Raw genomic sequence first — 16,586 nt, 5'->3', positions numbered from 1 at the left:
GAAGCACCGCTTCTCTGGTTCCCCAGGTCAACACTCGAATCCTCTGGATTATGGGAGCGGGGTCTTGACAGGCCCCACTCCCTGTCCTTTTCTCATTTAAATGAGAGTGTTCCTGCAAGGGCAAGGGCAGGCTCCAAAAAATTGTATAACTCAACTTGGATATTAAACCTATCCCTTACACACAGGTACTAAATTCAATCCTCTACTTAACGCAGACAAGTGCTTAGAGATACATCAGAGTTGTTCAATACCACGTTGTGTTTATCAGTCTTGCTGTCTCGCTTTTTCGTTGTGTTTTTATAACCTCCCCAATTGCCTCTCCAGGTTTGGATTGTCTTAAAAATAAACCTGGTTTGAGGAACTGGCAGCAAATGATGCAAATAAGGTTTGGATTTCCTTGCTTTTTGGACATTTTTCTTCCTTCCAGGTATGCACCCTATTATACTAATAGTCCATGATGTCACATATGTATTTCCAAATCTTTGTGGCCTCCAATTTCTTCCTGAATTTTTCAATATTGGTGTTGATTTGTGGTGTTAAATTCGTAACTCATGTGACACTAAACTAGTAAGGCTACTTTTAATTTATGTAACATCAGATTTGATCTCACTAAGATCTTCTCAAAGACTTTTAAAAGTTAATGCTATTAAATAAATAGAGCATGTATTAAACATCTGGAACCACTGCATGTTGTGATTGGGATTGTCTTTACATAAAGTAGGGTGGACATTTACCCTTAGACCCTGTGGAATTCTCCTCGATCTGTATGTTGAGTAATAGGTAACTAATTTACTTTTGGGCAAGTCCCTCAAGCCGTCTTGTGAGTGTGTTGGTGTTGTTATCCTGTAAAAAAGTAGATGCGTCTGGTCCTACTGTTTGAAGTAGTATGTTAAGCAGTTGTTGGTAAATGTAAAGAAATCTGATATATTTGCTGTGGTGTTGGCAATGTCTCCCAACAACATATTAGATTGTCCCAAGCAGGTAGGAGTGCAAGGTATAATGTCCTGTGCTGCTATAGGCAAATGCTGTGGTTGCTCCAAATCCACAGGAAAATCCAGAGGGAGAAAATACAGGAAAAAGGAGCAGTCTAGCAGAAACACAGACATTTTGGGTAATAATAACACCCTTTCTCTATTTAAAAAGACCTGCTCATGGAAATGGTGGTAAGACCTGCCCCCTATGTCGGATGACAGGTCTGACAAGAGCTAGATACCCCCAGTAGACTGCAAGAGGTGGCTTCTCCCAGTAGACTCCTAGACTGAAAGAGATGAGTCCCTCCCCTTCTTTGCAACATTGTTGCTCTTACTTCCCCTGGTACCTCAAGGGTTGAACTATTTACCCTGGTAATGGCTAGCAGTCATGCCCCCCTTCCTGACTAGTCCAGAGGGACCATTTCCAGTGAGTATTAGTCAGGGCCTATTTTAAAGTGCAAAGTTGTGCAGTCAACAATCAAATCCAGACAGCGACTCACTCATGGATTTGATTTTTCACGTTTGAGTGTTGTCCCTGCATTCGTTGTAGAGAGCAGCTCTCAACAAAATTAGTGGTGTCTGAAGTCACCGGCCGGATAGAGGAGCAAGGTCAGCAGCCTAACAGCCGGATCAAGTCAGCATCAGCCTACTAGGTCAGCAGGTGCGAGCTGTCTAGGAGCAGGAGAAAGTCAGCAGCCTGGCAGAAGGACCAAGTCAGCAGCCTAGCAGCAGGACCAGCTCAGCAGTCTAGCAGATCAGCAAGAGCAGCCTATCAGTAGGCTGTAGTATGTAGAAACATGAAGAAGGAGACTATTTGAAAATGAACATATACTGCAGTGATAATGATTCGATGACCATTAGGACTGAAAACTTGGTTGTTTGCTTTTGATCGTAAAAAAGTAAAGGCTTAACGTGCTTTTTCAATGAAAATGTAAATGTATTAATAATTGATATAATTATAATCTAATAATAATGCAGTAATTATTATAAAATGTAATTTAATAAATAATTTTTGAAATAAATAATTCAAATTTTTCATTTTGACATACGGGTGACAATATTTATATAAAATAGGCTCTAGTATTAGTACTGTAATTTTATTGTCTAACCAATATCATGATTCACTGCATATAATATTTTTCTATTTGTAACCAGATTAATTGTGGAATTAAGCAATCTCCATGTATGCTAAAACATACAAGGATTCACTTTATGATAAGGCTACTTAGGAACTCTTTTATTGAGGTCTGTTAGCTCGTAAAAAATGAAATCTATAATGGCATAAATTTACGGTGCAATAACTGCCTGCCAAAAGAGATTTATGGGTAATTTGTAACAGTTGTGCAGGTCGAATGAAAATAAATAACAAAAAACAATTACCAATTGCGTATTCATATCAAAGGAATTATCAGGAAAAATATTTAGAAGGTAAATTACTAGTCATATAAAATATTTACTATAACAATTGGCTGTCCAATTACTCAATTTGACCACTTGCTTTTTACTGAAAACTAAGATAAGGTGAAAAGTTCACGAAACCATGCCGCATCTCAGCTGCTTTACACCCACAACAATATGAATTTGCCAGAGAAGAGAATAAAAGAAGTCTCTTACAACTTACCTACCAATGCACAACACAGAATAGAAACATTCAACATCAGTCTACAGAGATCCCCTTCATTGGGTGTTAGTGTTTGGCCATTTATATAATTTATGCTGGACATAACTTTCTCCATATTTCTTAAACTTTAGATTGAATGAGATCAATTTTTACCGGGCAAAGTCTTTTACCAGATATTGATCAGTTAAATGTTATTAATGAATATATTTTTAATTTTTTTTCATTTTTGTCATTAGTTATTTATCCACCTTCTGAATTAATTCTACCATCAAAGAGTAGATATGCAGTAAGTATATTCCATTCAAGGGAGTATTGAATATTTGATTTAATACCCGGAACATTACATCTCTAACGTCATCACATTAGACAGGCATTAAACAGCAACTTAACTATAATAATAATAAAATGCCCAACAAGTGCACTCAAGTACTCACTACTAATAACAGATAAACATCATCATAAGAGATAAACAAGGTTGATTTAAGACTCTACGCATACACATGGACACATTTTGGATCTTATATTTACTAACTGTATAAGGACAGTAAGGGGTAGCACATCCATCACCTAACCTCTTCCCTATGCTGACAAACCCCTCCTATCTGTCTCTTACAGTAATGAAACAAAAACTATGACAAACACAACTCCAACGCTGATCACCTCATGGACAAGAAAAAGGATCACCATGATGTAATATGTATCGACCAAAGAACTTCAATTTGAAGACAAGGAAACTGGTAAAGATTTTGCAGATATGGTATCCTCCTTCAACAGTAAGAGTTGCTCCCGATGAAGCCACCTCCCCAGAAGTCTATCATCAGAGGACCAAAGTGGCTAAACTGGCTCATAGATGGACAAAGGGAGTTTAAGCAAATATTGAGGAGTGCAGAATGACAATGGATGAAGAACAAGGCTAATGTGTAAAAAGAAGCATGGAAAGCAGCTGTCAGGAAGTGTTGGACCAGGACAGGCTCTGTAAGGTGGTCAGTCATATTGTCAATAATCTATAAATCTATCAACAAGCATAGGGGACGCTTCCAGATCATGTGGGAACTCACAAGCTGCACAGACAACTCAGCCTTCCCCTAAGAAGAATGGTATACAAAAATGCTAGCTCACTTTGGAGGCAAAATATCATCTATCCACCTTAAAATATCCAAAGACAAGAGAAAATAAGCATGCTTTCCAAATCACATTAAAGATAGCCTCCTGAAATAATTCAAAATACCATCTTCCACTGGCCTACTCAATATTGTAGCTGAGATCAAGCCAACATAATGCATAATGAACTGTTATCCAGAAAGCCTTCTCATACTCTGCACCCCAGCAATCATCACACTGCATCATGCCATAGTAAGCACATCACTCAAACAGGGGGTGCTTCCAGCATCAATTAAAGAAGACATTACCAACAACCTATAATGACCGAACTAACATTGGCCCAGACAGCCCTGCAAATTTAAGAGGTATCACCAACATCCCATGTTGGCTAAACTCATTAAAAAGATCATCACTATTATTAAAAAGCGCATAGAGGACTATACGTTTCTCAGTATAAGCTATCATCTCAATCAGGATTGAACAGAGGACTGAAACCACATTGGTCAAAAATTTGATACCCTTAGCCATACAATGCTAATCTATGCTAATATTTGAAGGAAGTTGCCAGACTTCACAGCTCTGCGCGCATAAAATATCTTATAATGTCTTTCCTGACCAATCACACACAGGCTGTGAACGTGAGTAATGCTAAAGTTCCAGCCACTAGACTATCACCCATTTTATTTAACATATACATCAATGCATATTCTGCATATTCTGCAAAACAACCTCTCTCCATTCCTATAATCGGGGGAGATGGTGTGTGCAGAGGCTCTGCTCCTTTGTGGAAGTACAGAAAAGGTAGAGAGACATAGAGAGAGAGAGAGAGAGAGAGAGAGAGAGCATGAGTGTGGGAGAGAGTGTGAGAGAGCATGAGAGTGCAAATGAAATGCAAACAAAAATTGTGAGTTCTCTGCTTCATTTTTAGTTTCATTTTTAGTTGTTTCGTTGGTAACTTCTGCAAAAACGGCATGCCTGCCGAGATGCAAAAGAAGAAAAAAAGACAGGAGAACAAGAGGATGAGGAACAAGAAGATGAAAATTATGCAGGAGAAGAAGCTGATTTGCAAGACACAGAAGCAGTCGGTAGAGAGACATTCAGAGAGCATAATACAGAGTGAATGAGAATGAGTGTGGGACAAAAACTAATGGAAAACATAGTCAGAATAATTTTTTTGGCACATTTGCCCGTGCGTATTATGCAATGATAATGTAACCACCTTCCTTGCTAATGTTGGCAAAGTATCCTAATAGCAAAGAACAAAGCACAGGAAGTGCTTTGCTCTTTGCTGATTGCAGTGAGACTGGTATGTCCTGGTGAGAGAGATCAAGGCTTATCTGAGTCTGAGTCTGAGTCTTGTTTGTTTTTATAAGTCAAAAACTGAATGCTACTGGGTTCAGTGGTAGTTTGGACACAAGAACAACTTTAAGGAATGGGCCCCATCCAAGTCTATGAACATAATTCATGTCTATGGACCGCTTCAAGTCAATTGTGAATGCAATGCATCTTACAAACACATGAGGGTTGCTAGTGCATGGTAGTATACATACCATCTCCCATGCACCCATTTTCAACCACCTATCATCAAAAACGGATAGATTTATTGATTTATCTTGCTGAGGCAGTCAATGTTTCTGTTTTGGATGACTGAAAAATTAAACTCACTGGATAAGGTAAGTGATTATCTCTCTTTCCACAGGCTTTACTTTTCAGTGCCAAGAGATAGACAATCATTTTAACCGACCACCCTCATGGCACCCAAAGGATGTCTGGGTAGACCTCATCCCATCTACCTAGGGGACATAGAGGAGGGATGGGCGGAGGAGCTTAAGGCATTTGCCCCTTCAAAGGTTATTACTTTACCAGTGGGCTGGTAACGAGGATGCCCTTAATGGGTTTTAACTCAGTTTAATCCCTATCCAACTGTGAAGAGGATGGTAGGTGAGGTGGAGTCATAGCATGGATCCGTGCCTCCCATAGGGTAATTTTAATACTTTCAGCCCCCATATGGGAGTGGGTGTATACTTTGGGACCAATTATCCCCATCCCACCAAAAATGGCAATCCTTTTTCATTTATTTATTCATATTTATTTAAGGGGGATTATGTCGATATTCTAGCAGAATCTTTTTTTGAATTTACATACCCTCGTCTGAAACTTTAAAAAAAAACGTAATGCCACACACCCTAGCATGATCTTGCAAATAACTCACATTAGTGAATATGCAACTTGTTTTGCAAGTGTTAACTTGTAAGATCATGTAACCTCTGTTAAGGACCCCTTAGCTCAACTATCCACTCACCTTAGACGATCGACCACTTTATGTGCGGGGTCATGGAGGATTAAAAATAATGGTAACTAAAACATTTTATTAAAAGCTCCCATCCCGCTTGGTACATTTATCCAATAGATGTGGCTGCACATAGATGCAGATTGCATATACAGTATATAGCCCATGTAGTTAACGGAACAAAATATAAAAAGCACAATTTTCACACACATAGTAATACTAAAGAAACAAAATATGAGTAAAAAATAAACATGCCCACAAGTATGACATCCTTTTTGTATCCTTAGAGCTCCCATCAACCTCAGCCAGAAAGGGCCCCCTGGAAAATAAGGAAAGGGGGAATATGACTGCTGGCCCAGGTCAGGTCACTGGGAGGTCAGGTTAACTTTTGCCTCATTGGTTAGTGGGCGCAACATTGTTGCATGCTAGGGTGTAAAAGTGCAGGACAAATGCAATCCTACCTCTTTTCCTGCCTGGAGCTTAAGGTCAGGCATTGTCCCACCCTCCCTCCCTATTTTGCTGTACTGTACTTTTCATTGTGCATGTGTTGGTTTCTGTTTTCTTTGTGGTTTCTTTTAGTCACAGCGCGGAAGATTCCCCCCCTTTTTGGTTGGAAGTGGTGACATCTGGAAGCTGCGCCCGAATGGGCTTGGGGAGGCGGGTCCAGCGGGTGGCTGATGGCACGCGCTGGGCCAGAACTCTTGGTATCCCGTGGTTTGTAGGCTTAGGCTTAGCAGCTGGCGGGTTGTTAATGGTTATGTCAATGTTGTGTTTTACGGGAATCTGTTAATAAAAGCTGTGGCCAATGCCCTTACCCACACCAGTGAGTTATGTCTTTATTTACGGTGGGTGGGTGAAGGTGTTGGATTGGGTTGTTAAAAGCAACTGGGCCTAAGCAGTCATGATGACCACTGAAGTCCACAGAACACTGATATAGTTTTTTTTTAAATATTACAAACAAATACACTTGTCTGTGTGAAAAAGAAAAGAATATCCCTGTACCTGTTATTTTATAGTTTACCCACGAACATCCAATAATTAATTTAATGGTTTATAGGTCGATATTTATGACTCATAAAATGATGTTACCAAGTCCAAGTATCCTTGGCATGATCAATAATTGTAGCTTCACAGCTAAATTAATAAATGCACTCTACAACCTCACTTAAATTGAACTAACCCGGACTAAGTATTGCAGTTTTAGTTATTAACTTTCCTCTGGTAACAAGCCTGGGAATTTTGCCAAGGCATTTACAACAATAATAGTTATTTAGTGGTGTTTTTGGAGATCTTGCATTACTTTTCTTTTGGATAAAAAAAAAAATCGAAATTAAAAATTATATGTTGGGTAAAATTGCCAAAGGGTCTTTTTTATGTTTTGGAAGAAATCACCCCATCCAATTACTTTAAGGCCCTCCAATGGCCCGGCTATTTAGAATAATATGCAAATTGTTAATTTGTATTGTATGCAAAACAGACTTTATATGTATGTTCTGTAGTTTATTTTCCATTAGAGAAAAAGAGAGTATTGCAAAAAAAAAAAGACAAAATTCGATTAAAATGTGCTATAAAATTGGATACCCATGAAGAAAAAGAAATTATCATTTTTTTATGTGGCAGCTTAGTCAAAGGACACATGTAATCTTGTTGATTAATAACTTTAAAGATGGCTAACTGTAGACTTCCTTTTCACCTTGCGACATGTGTCAGTTTTCTGTGTGTTCACCTCTTCAATGCTAAACTATTATGTCTAAAATACATTTACGTAAAGCACCTTAGCCAGTAGAAACGAACGCAATAAAATGGGCATTTAAGGCTTCGAGCCCTTGTGTCTGTCTGAGAGGGAGGAGGCGAAGGACTAAAGTGTATGGGAAAGAAAGGAAGTGTTTTATGAAGTGTGTAACGAAAAGGCATACTGATCAGACAAAGACACATAGATAAGACCCTTCTGGGACTAGTGGGGACCCCAAGCATTGGCTTATTCAGGGCCGGCCTTAGGTGTGTGCGACCTGTGCAGCCGCACAGGGCGCCATAGCAACAGGGGCGCCGTCCGGGACTTAAATTAAAACATCGTTTGTTTTTTTGTAACTTTATTTAACATCCTCCATGTTAAATAAAGTTTTTTTAAACTTTATTTAACATGGAGGATGTTAAATAAAGTTAAACAAAATAAAAACGGTGTTTTCATTTAAGTCCCGGGCAGGGGTGCCGAGCGGTTGCTCGTGAAATTTTCAGCAACCGCTCGGCGCCCCTCACTCTCCGTGACCCCGTCGCGGTGCCGGCGTTTCGTGCTGAGCGCCAGATGTATTCTGGCGCTCAGCTCTGAAGCGTGCATCGCGGCAGAGCGGGAAGACGGACGCCTCCCGCTCCCACCGCAGGACTCCGGCAACAAGGTTAGTAAGGATAGGGGGTAGATAGTGATAAGGGGCAGGGGGGGTAGATAGTGAGAAGGGGCAGGGGGGGAAGGCAGTGAGAAGGGGCGGGGGGGAGGCGGTGAGAAGGGGCAGGAGGGGAAGGCAGTGAGAAGGGGCAGAGTGGGGTAGGCAGTGGGAAGGGGCAGAGGTGGTAGATAGTGAGACGGGACAGAGGGGGGAGATTTTTTTCCTTTAATTTTTTGGGGATGGGGGGGCGCCAGAGGAGTAGTTCGCACAGGGCGCCAGAACACTTAAGGCCGGCTCTGGGCTTATTAATGTAAAAGTCAACCATAACCTCTTCTATGATTTAATTTTCCTTAGTCATCCCTTGCTACTAGTATTTTACTGACAATATTGTAGTGCTCTAGGACATTCTTAATGTTCTTAGATTTTTAATAACGATATGGAGAGAGCATGGCCAAACTGAGCCTGTGCCCGTACAGTTATCCATTTACATCTATTTTAATGTGCATATCCTATCGAAAATAGGTCAGCTGCATGTTGTGCTACAGCAGTATTTCGGCAGAAGATAAATTAAATATAAGCACAAGTTCATTATTGCAATTTCCTAGTTGGAACCCACAAGATCATAGTGCCTTGTGACAGCCTGAAGCCCCCCTCTGTTAGTCGGAGCCAGATGAAGTGGAACGGTGGTCAATACAAGTTCTGGTTATACTTGTACCTGAATGGAAGTTTGTGCATTATCTGCTGGAGAATAACATTTTGTATAGTGTAACCAAAGCTCTCACATATTTAAACTTTGATATATGGCGTAATCAGTGAAACTTTCACTTTTATGTAGGGGATTATTAACACTATTATTATTATTATTATTATTATTAATTTTATTATATTTATTTCCCTATACCATTTTGCTGAATATAATAACAGGTTAATCAGCAGAAGAACATTGGAATGTAATATTTTACTCCTTTCTGAGCACAAACCTAAATTCCCTAGGAAAGTTTGAAATAGTCCTCCTCTAAGTAATGTCTGTCAAAGCGTACAGCAATGTAATAAATAGCTAGGCTTACAGATTTTTCTTTGAAATGGTTTCTTGGCACACTTTATGGCCACGTTTATACAATGCTGTCAGCTCAGATATTAATGGTTAGTGCTTTGCTGTGGTTCTTTATACCCCTTTAAAGAAAATGTGTAGCGGCATAATTAACAGAACCTGCAATCCTCCTAATACAAATGTATCATACTTCAGCTTTACTTAATAGCACAATCAATAGATTTTTAAATGATCCATATCAACTAATTGCCATGCTGCAGCTGCTTTAAAAACTTTTCACATTCACTATCTAAGGATTCTGGGGTCATTTTTGTTGCCTATTATTTATTTGTCCTCCATTTCTATGCTCCAAATTTTCTATTACAGTTTTTGAATGTAAAAGCAGTAATAAATGTATCAGCATCAACAAAATCTAGTTAATAAGTTAACTTTGATCTAGTGATTTGGTATAGAAGCATATCATTTCTTGCGTCACAGGAATTATCTACTGTAAGTACTGGAACATTTTTCAAGAATGTCTTCAAGGCTTCCGGAAAGTCACCCTTTCTAAATGTCTCCCTACCTTCTCTGCCAACCACTTAAGTGCCTCTGTCTCCTTTTCTGCAGCTTCGCTACTACGGAGAAGGTAGAAAGAAATTGAGACAGATAGAGAGAGAAGGAGAGAGAGAGAGAGAGAGAGAGAGAAAGTGAGTTTTCAAAAGAAACTACAGGGCTTGTTGAGGTGAAAATATGCACATTGATGCTCAATGACATCTAAGATCCTTGGAGTTGTAGCACAGAAACCGGCACATTTTTCTCTATATGCAGTGAGGATGTTCAGGGAGCTGTAGTGCATGTGACATAAGTCACGTCACTCGAGTTAACCCTTGATGAGACTGACAACTTGACTTTATAGAGAATCATCCGCTTTAATCAGCTTTATACGCAGTTAAAGTTGCTATGCTGTTGGTATTTTTTCCTAGCAACTGCTCAGTGTGATATCAAATGCCTTTGAACACTGTCATGTTATACAGTTCTGTTCATCTCCAATCAATTCAAGGTTTGTTTGGCAAGAAATATTTCACTTAAAAAATAATAATTTATGTAATGTACCTTAGCATAACTATATTATTGTATTTTTAGCCACTCTTTTTTAGTCTAGCATCCCTGTCAGCCTTATCAACAAGGAGGGCATAATAAAGTATCTAGTAAGCACTTAAGTATGCATTCTTTAACCTACTGGAAAAAAGTGACTTGCCTTTAAGAGAAACTGTAGCTCCAGAGCTACCACATAACACCACTTTTGTCATCCCGTTTTCACACCACTGTTTGGCTGCTTTCTCAATGGTCAATGATAGTGCTTTCTGTGCATGCACACAGGGGAGGTTTCATTAGATACATTATAGTGTATTGTGTAAGCATGTGTGTGTATGTGACTGTATGATGTTTATATGTATGTGTGTGTTAGTATATACTGTTAGCATGAATGTGTGTGTCAGCATATGGTGTTAGAGCATGTGCGTGTGTTAGCGTATGGTATTAATGTGTTTATGTGTCAACATATGGTGTTGGAGTCTGAGGGGTGACCCTAGTCCCAGTCACGCATTGAGAGGGAGTGGCTGTGTGTGTATGTATAAGTCGAAGGTGTGTTAGTGGTGTCAGCGTACGTAGGTTTTAGAAAAAGGTTGTCCATTTGTATGTAAATGTGAGTCACAGGGAGGGCTCCAAAAAATCCTGCACCCAGGGATCACTAACTCTAGATCCATCCCTGTCCTCCTCCTGACTGGCGGTGAGTATGCTCCACACATATACAAATCTTTTGGGGGTAGGGAATAAAGCACATGGAGATCAGGGGATTCTGTAGAATCCCTCCTAGTATGTAGAAGGGAGACCACAAGAAAATTTAAAGGGACCATTTAGTTATCATATGCATAAAAGTGTGCTTAAGTGTCTTTTTTAACAAATGCATTACGTAAATCACAGAAACAAATATACACTGTTGTTTAGTAGCACACATCAATTTATCAGATCCAAAAGAGGTCCTCAACCCTTTTTTTTATGTTTGAGTACAAGTAAACACCAAGGTCAGGATACCGGAGTATAACGTAGTCGAGAAACAAAACAAGGTCAAACACAAAAGTACTGCGTGGAGAAAACACACTCTGAGGACTAGCATTAGGCATAGATGACCATCAGAAGGCAAGGATCATTCAAATTGAGGCATTTAAATAGGAACCAGAAGTGTAGATCGATTTGCTCACAAAACAGTACAAACGTCACTTCCGGTATCAGGATTTGTGGCCATCTTGAGTATCTCCGATTAAAAAGACCTGTAGTTTGGGAGTTCACCACACCAGTGCCGAAGCTGGTTGCCGCACGCAAGGGAGTCTCCCTCTCCTGCACGGCTCACCTGAAGTAGTCAGCCATGGATGAGAGGAGGAGGGAGGGGGATTTCCCGCTCCTTCGAGGAGGCTGTTGTTGCGGCTGAGAGGAAGAGGGAGGACTCCCTCTCCTCCACGTCTGCAGGTAAGCAACACAAAGTAGCTCATCAGAATATGTTATTAGAAGAGTATTCCTGCAATACTTTTAATTGTCAATTTTTCTATGGTTTCTAATGTAATAATTTAAGTTTTATTTATTTATTACCATGATATAATAGTACATTTATATTGTCCATCCATAGAGAAGGTGCAAAGACGGGTCATCCTTTTAAATGCCATTATGATTGGAATTTTGAAATACTTTACATCGGAAGTATATCTACTTCGTACTTCAATGTAAAATCTGCCTCATGTTACAAAACGTTTCCATTTCAGGTTGCAAAAGAAAAATAGACTTCTTTTGGTGAATGAATTTTGATGTTTTAAACTTTAATGTGTTTCATTTTCGCACAGGTTTTCTAGGTACCAAGCATTCCCTGATTTCTCCAGACGTTGAATCAGTGCTACAATGTGTCAATTAAAAAGACTATGTCACAACAGTTTATTCTTATGAATCTAGTAATATCCTGAAAAGCAGGTTTCTTGAGTGTTTAATTTGATATTGTAACACCAAAATAATTCCCCAAGTGGTGTCATTTTGCTGCAATGTGGGTCTAGGGACAAGTCAGCAAACACTATTTAGTGCAAGAATGCCTCAAATCAATACTAAACAAAGCTAGAATTCAAAACAAAGCAATAATTCAGCACATACCCAGCAAATAACATCCAAAAAAACATAAATAATGGCTATTTCTTCAAACTGTATTAACCCACCACTATGTCAAAGTACCCCAGGTTTGGCAAGTCCTATCTAATTTCTCATGGCTATAGCCCAAATTAGTGGGACTGTATTGCATTTTTAACCCAATGAGACTTTAATTGCAACACTTCTCTGGACCCCAATAATGAGGCACCTGTGTGGCAGGTGGGGCTGCTCAACCCTAAGGTTTGGTCCGATATGCACAGCAAAAAAAAAAAAAAAAATACAAAAAAATTGTTTTGCTATATTTTTTTTTTTTTTTGCTGCTCAACACTAGATGAACAGTGAGACTGAATTGGTTATCTGCTAGAAAGACATATACTGCTAATTACCCAGGAGGCTAACATTAAACTGAAAGGGTGATTTTGTTTTGCAGCTTGAATTTGTTTTAAACACATTGTAATTTATCATATCAGGTAGAGGTTCAAAGTTTTTAGCTTTTTTAAATGTATTTTTCATTTTGATCCTCATATGTTAAGACACTGTTGTGTTCAGACAGGCTGACAGCATCCATATAAATGTTGGGTGCTTAAGGTTATGTGGAACAGCAAGTTTTAATTAATTGAAACATACTTTAGCAATCACACAGGCTGTTTGGCAAATTATCACCCATTAGGAAATATATCTCATAACTTTTGGTCAGTTGCGCTATGTTATGCTATGGTTTTTTTATGCTAATTTGCTGATCATAACTGGAAGATTTCCATCAAATATTTTCCCTATTTTTTATTAAAAAACAGTATTTCAGATATTTTTGTTTGGTTTACATGGACAGTTTTGTTTGCTATCCACTTGTTCTGTATCCCAATAAGTTTGGTGTCATTATCTATGTTACACATTACGTAAACTATACCAAAACTCACTACCAAGTGCTACCTGAGCTCTTTTCTTTTTGTGTCACTCACATTCCCCCTCTCACACCCCAGTTAATATGGGCACCATGAGACCCAGTTCATTTTAATTTATTTAATATTAAGGCCTCCATAATATTTATTTGTCATACATTGCTGCCCTCATAACAAAATACTTACTTGATCTTTTCACACTTCCCATGGGGCTAAGACTCTTCTCTCGTATCATCTGTTCCCTTTAATGCATTCAAGACTTCACTCATGCTTTCCCATTCACCTCCACCTAGCCTCCAGCTTTCACCTTCCCTCTCAATATTCAAGAAAAATATTTTACAATGTATTCGGTTAGAATTTATATTTCATTGATACTACCAAATTCATCTATGGAACTCTTTCTCTATATCTTATGTTTTTTTTACACTATCATCCCACTAGATTGTAATATTGCAAGCAAGACCTTCTTTACCAAATGTATCAATTCATCTTAGTCTGTCAATTCTTGCCACTCTGAATGTACGTAGTGTAAGAAGCGCTGTGTAAATTGTTGGCGCTATATTATTCAGAAATAGTAATATTAGTAGATATGTTCGTTATTTTGTGTGTGTGTTCTCATGCAAGGGCATACAACCTCACTCGATTGACTACTTAGCTTTTTAGTGAATAGACCCAAGTACCATGCCAGTGTGTTGTGATCAAGTCTAAATTAGAGGCATGATATGAGTGGGATTTACTGAAGATGTAAAATGAGGGTAACCTGCAAAAATAACGCTGTTGTTGTTTATCTCCATTTATGAATCAGCTCATCAATTGATTGAACACATTTTTACATATGTATGTGTCTGCAGTTAGGAATTGTGAAATATAATTATGATGTAGAACACATAATAATATGTTTGTTTTGTGTGGTTCATAACATTTAAATGTCCTTTTAAACAATATGTCGGCGGCAGAAATGCACGTTATACTAAAGTGGATTTAATGCAAATTTCTACACTTACTTTGCTGATATGACCTTCTCATCATTTTAAGGGATTCCTTTTTTTCTCATTGTTGTTTTCTTTCAAATGAAAAAGAAGACATTATTTTATTTTAATCTACAGCTCTTCCATTCTCTTTATCTATTGTTCTAAATCCAGTCATGCTATAATACAGGTATTCTGTTTAGCTTTCTTATTTCGGAGGATGACATTTTTTTTTCTTTTTAATGCTTAGAATTGGTGACTTTGTTATCATGTAGGTATTTTGACCTCACCAACCTTTCATCCTGTTTTCTGATCTTTGTATCTGTGAGAATGCACGTTTCCAATCAAGAAAAAAAGCAACATGGTAAATAGCAGTATTTCAATACAGGATCAGTATTATATGTTCAATTATGTAATATAGTAAAATAGTTTTAAAATAAATTATTAGGGATAATTAGAGATAAATATTTTTTTGCAAGTGCCATGTTTATAAATGCTCCAGCTGATTGAACTGTTCCATCGGTTGCTATTGTGTTATCACCACCTGTATGTGTATTACATTATACACATACATTGTACATTAATACATTATCATACAAATAATATATAGAAAACCCATAAAGCTACAGAAAATGAATCCAGTCATCACAAATGCTTAATCTGTACATTATGATGTTTACATGGAAAATAACAATAAAACACTCAAACTTAAAGTAGTGGCCCAACATCTTTAACTCCGACCAGCCCATTGGAGGGTATTTGACCCCTGTCCCTTGCCAGCTCTCCCATGTTGTCGATGTGAATAGTATTATTAATCTTTACTATTCCCCTATTGAAACAGTGCTACATAATCTACTCTCACTCTATAAATGAATGGAATGTAATGTTTTGAAACTATACACAAAGAATTGAAATCTAAGGGTAGTGTCAACTCTACCGCAGTTTAGTCAATGACCTGCCCTAAGTTAAGTTGATTGTGTGACTGCCCACACCTTCAGCTGGTACTTCTGAGGCCTCATATTCAATTTTACATTTGTGATTAAAAGGCTGGCCTTAAAGGGTTAAGGGAAGTGAACAGTTTTGAGAACCGGTACTTGTTGCTTTCCATGTAAAAAGAACTTGAATTTACTAGTTACATCCAAAATCTTTGTCAATAAAGCCTTACCTCAAAATGTCAACTACGAGTAATACAAGGAAAGCCGTCAGCTTTTGCCATTACTAAATTAATTTTTGAACCCATCTACAGCTTGCACTATACAGCCCATTCCAAGCTCACATATGGCATCTCCCATTTTCTCACAAGATATGTTTATATATCAATAAATTACTGATGGTTTTATACATCTTTAATACTGCTTAATTAGTCATTGTTAGCGGATAAAAGCATTTGTCAAAATGTGAAAAATCTTCAGATTCAGTAAGATATTTCACCATGGAAACAGCACCAAAAGAAAATTAATTCATCTGCAATTTACATGACAAAAGAGAGTCTTATAAATGACATGATTTGTAACAATACAGTGAAAGTCAGTCTGAAAGATCAAGTTAATGGTGGGTAAATTTAATGATTAGAGGTCCCGTGTTAATTAAAAAAAATAGTTATTACAATCATTTTATCAAGTCATCAATCACCATGCTCTATTATACAGAATAATTGTTATCTTACATAACCTTTGTTGAAAATATAACACTGAGTGCCAGAAAAATGTGCAATTCCTTAACATTGATATTTTAGTTTACTCATTTTATTGTTTAGAAAGGACAATGCATTAAACAACAATTAACAAGTATTGCTAATTTATCAATTAAAACAGTAGTATTGCTAAAGAAACAGTTGAAGGACATGAATGTATGGGCAATATGGATAATACACACACATTCCTGAGTAACTATGTTAACTACAAAAAACATAGTTGCCAACATCCCTGAACTTGCCGGGAAAGTGAGAACAACTGGGCATTTGCCCCAGTAAGCCTGGGCACCCAGTGTTCCAGTTTACAAAAATGCAGAAAATGCAGCAACCTAAATAGCCAAATCAGATACTGCACATAGTAGAAGCTGATGTAAGCCATGCTTACTGAAGGAACATTCTGTGGTGCCATTGGCATTTTGTTGGTTTGGTGTGCTGCCAAAAAGGTA

This window comes from Spea bombifrons, chromosome 3 (assembly GCF_027358695.1).
Source record: "Spea bombifrons isolate aSpeBom1 chromosome 3, aSpeBom1.2.pri, whole genome shotgun sequence".
Lineage (NCBI taxonomy): Eukaryota > Metazoa > Chordata > Amphibia > Anura > Pelobatidae > Spea > Spea bombifrons.
The sequence above is the reverse complement of the archived record's forward strand: the minus strand, read 5'-3'. Positions refer to the sequence as shown.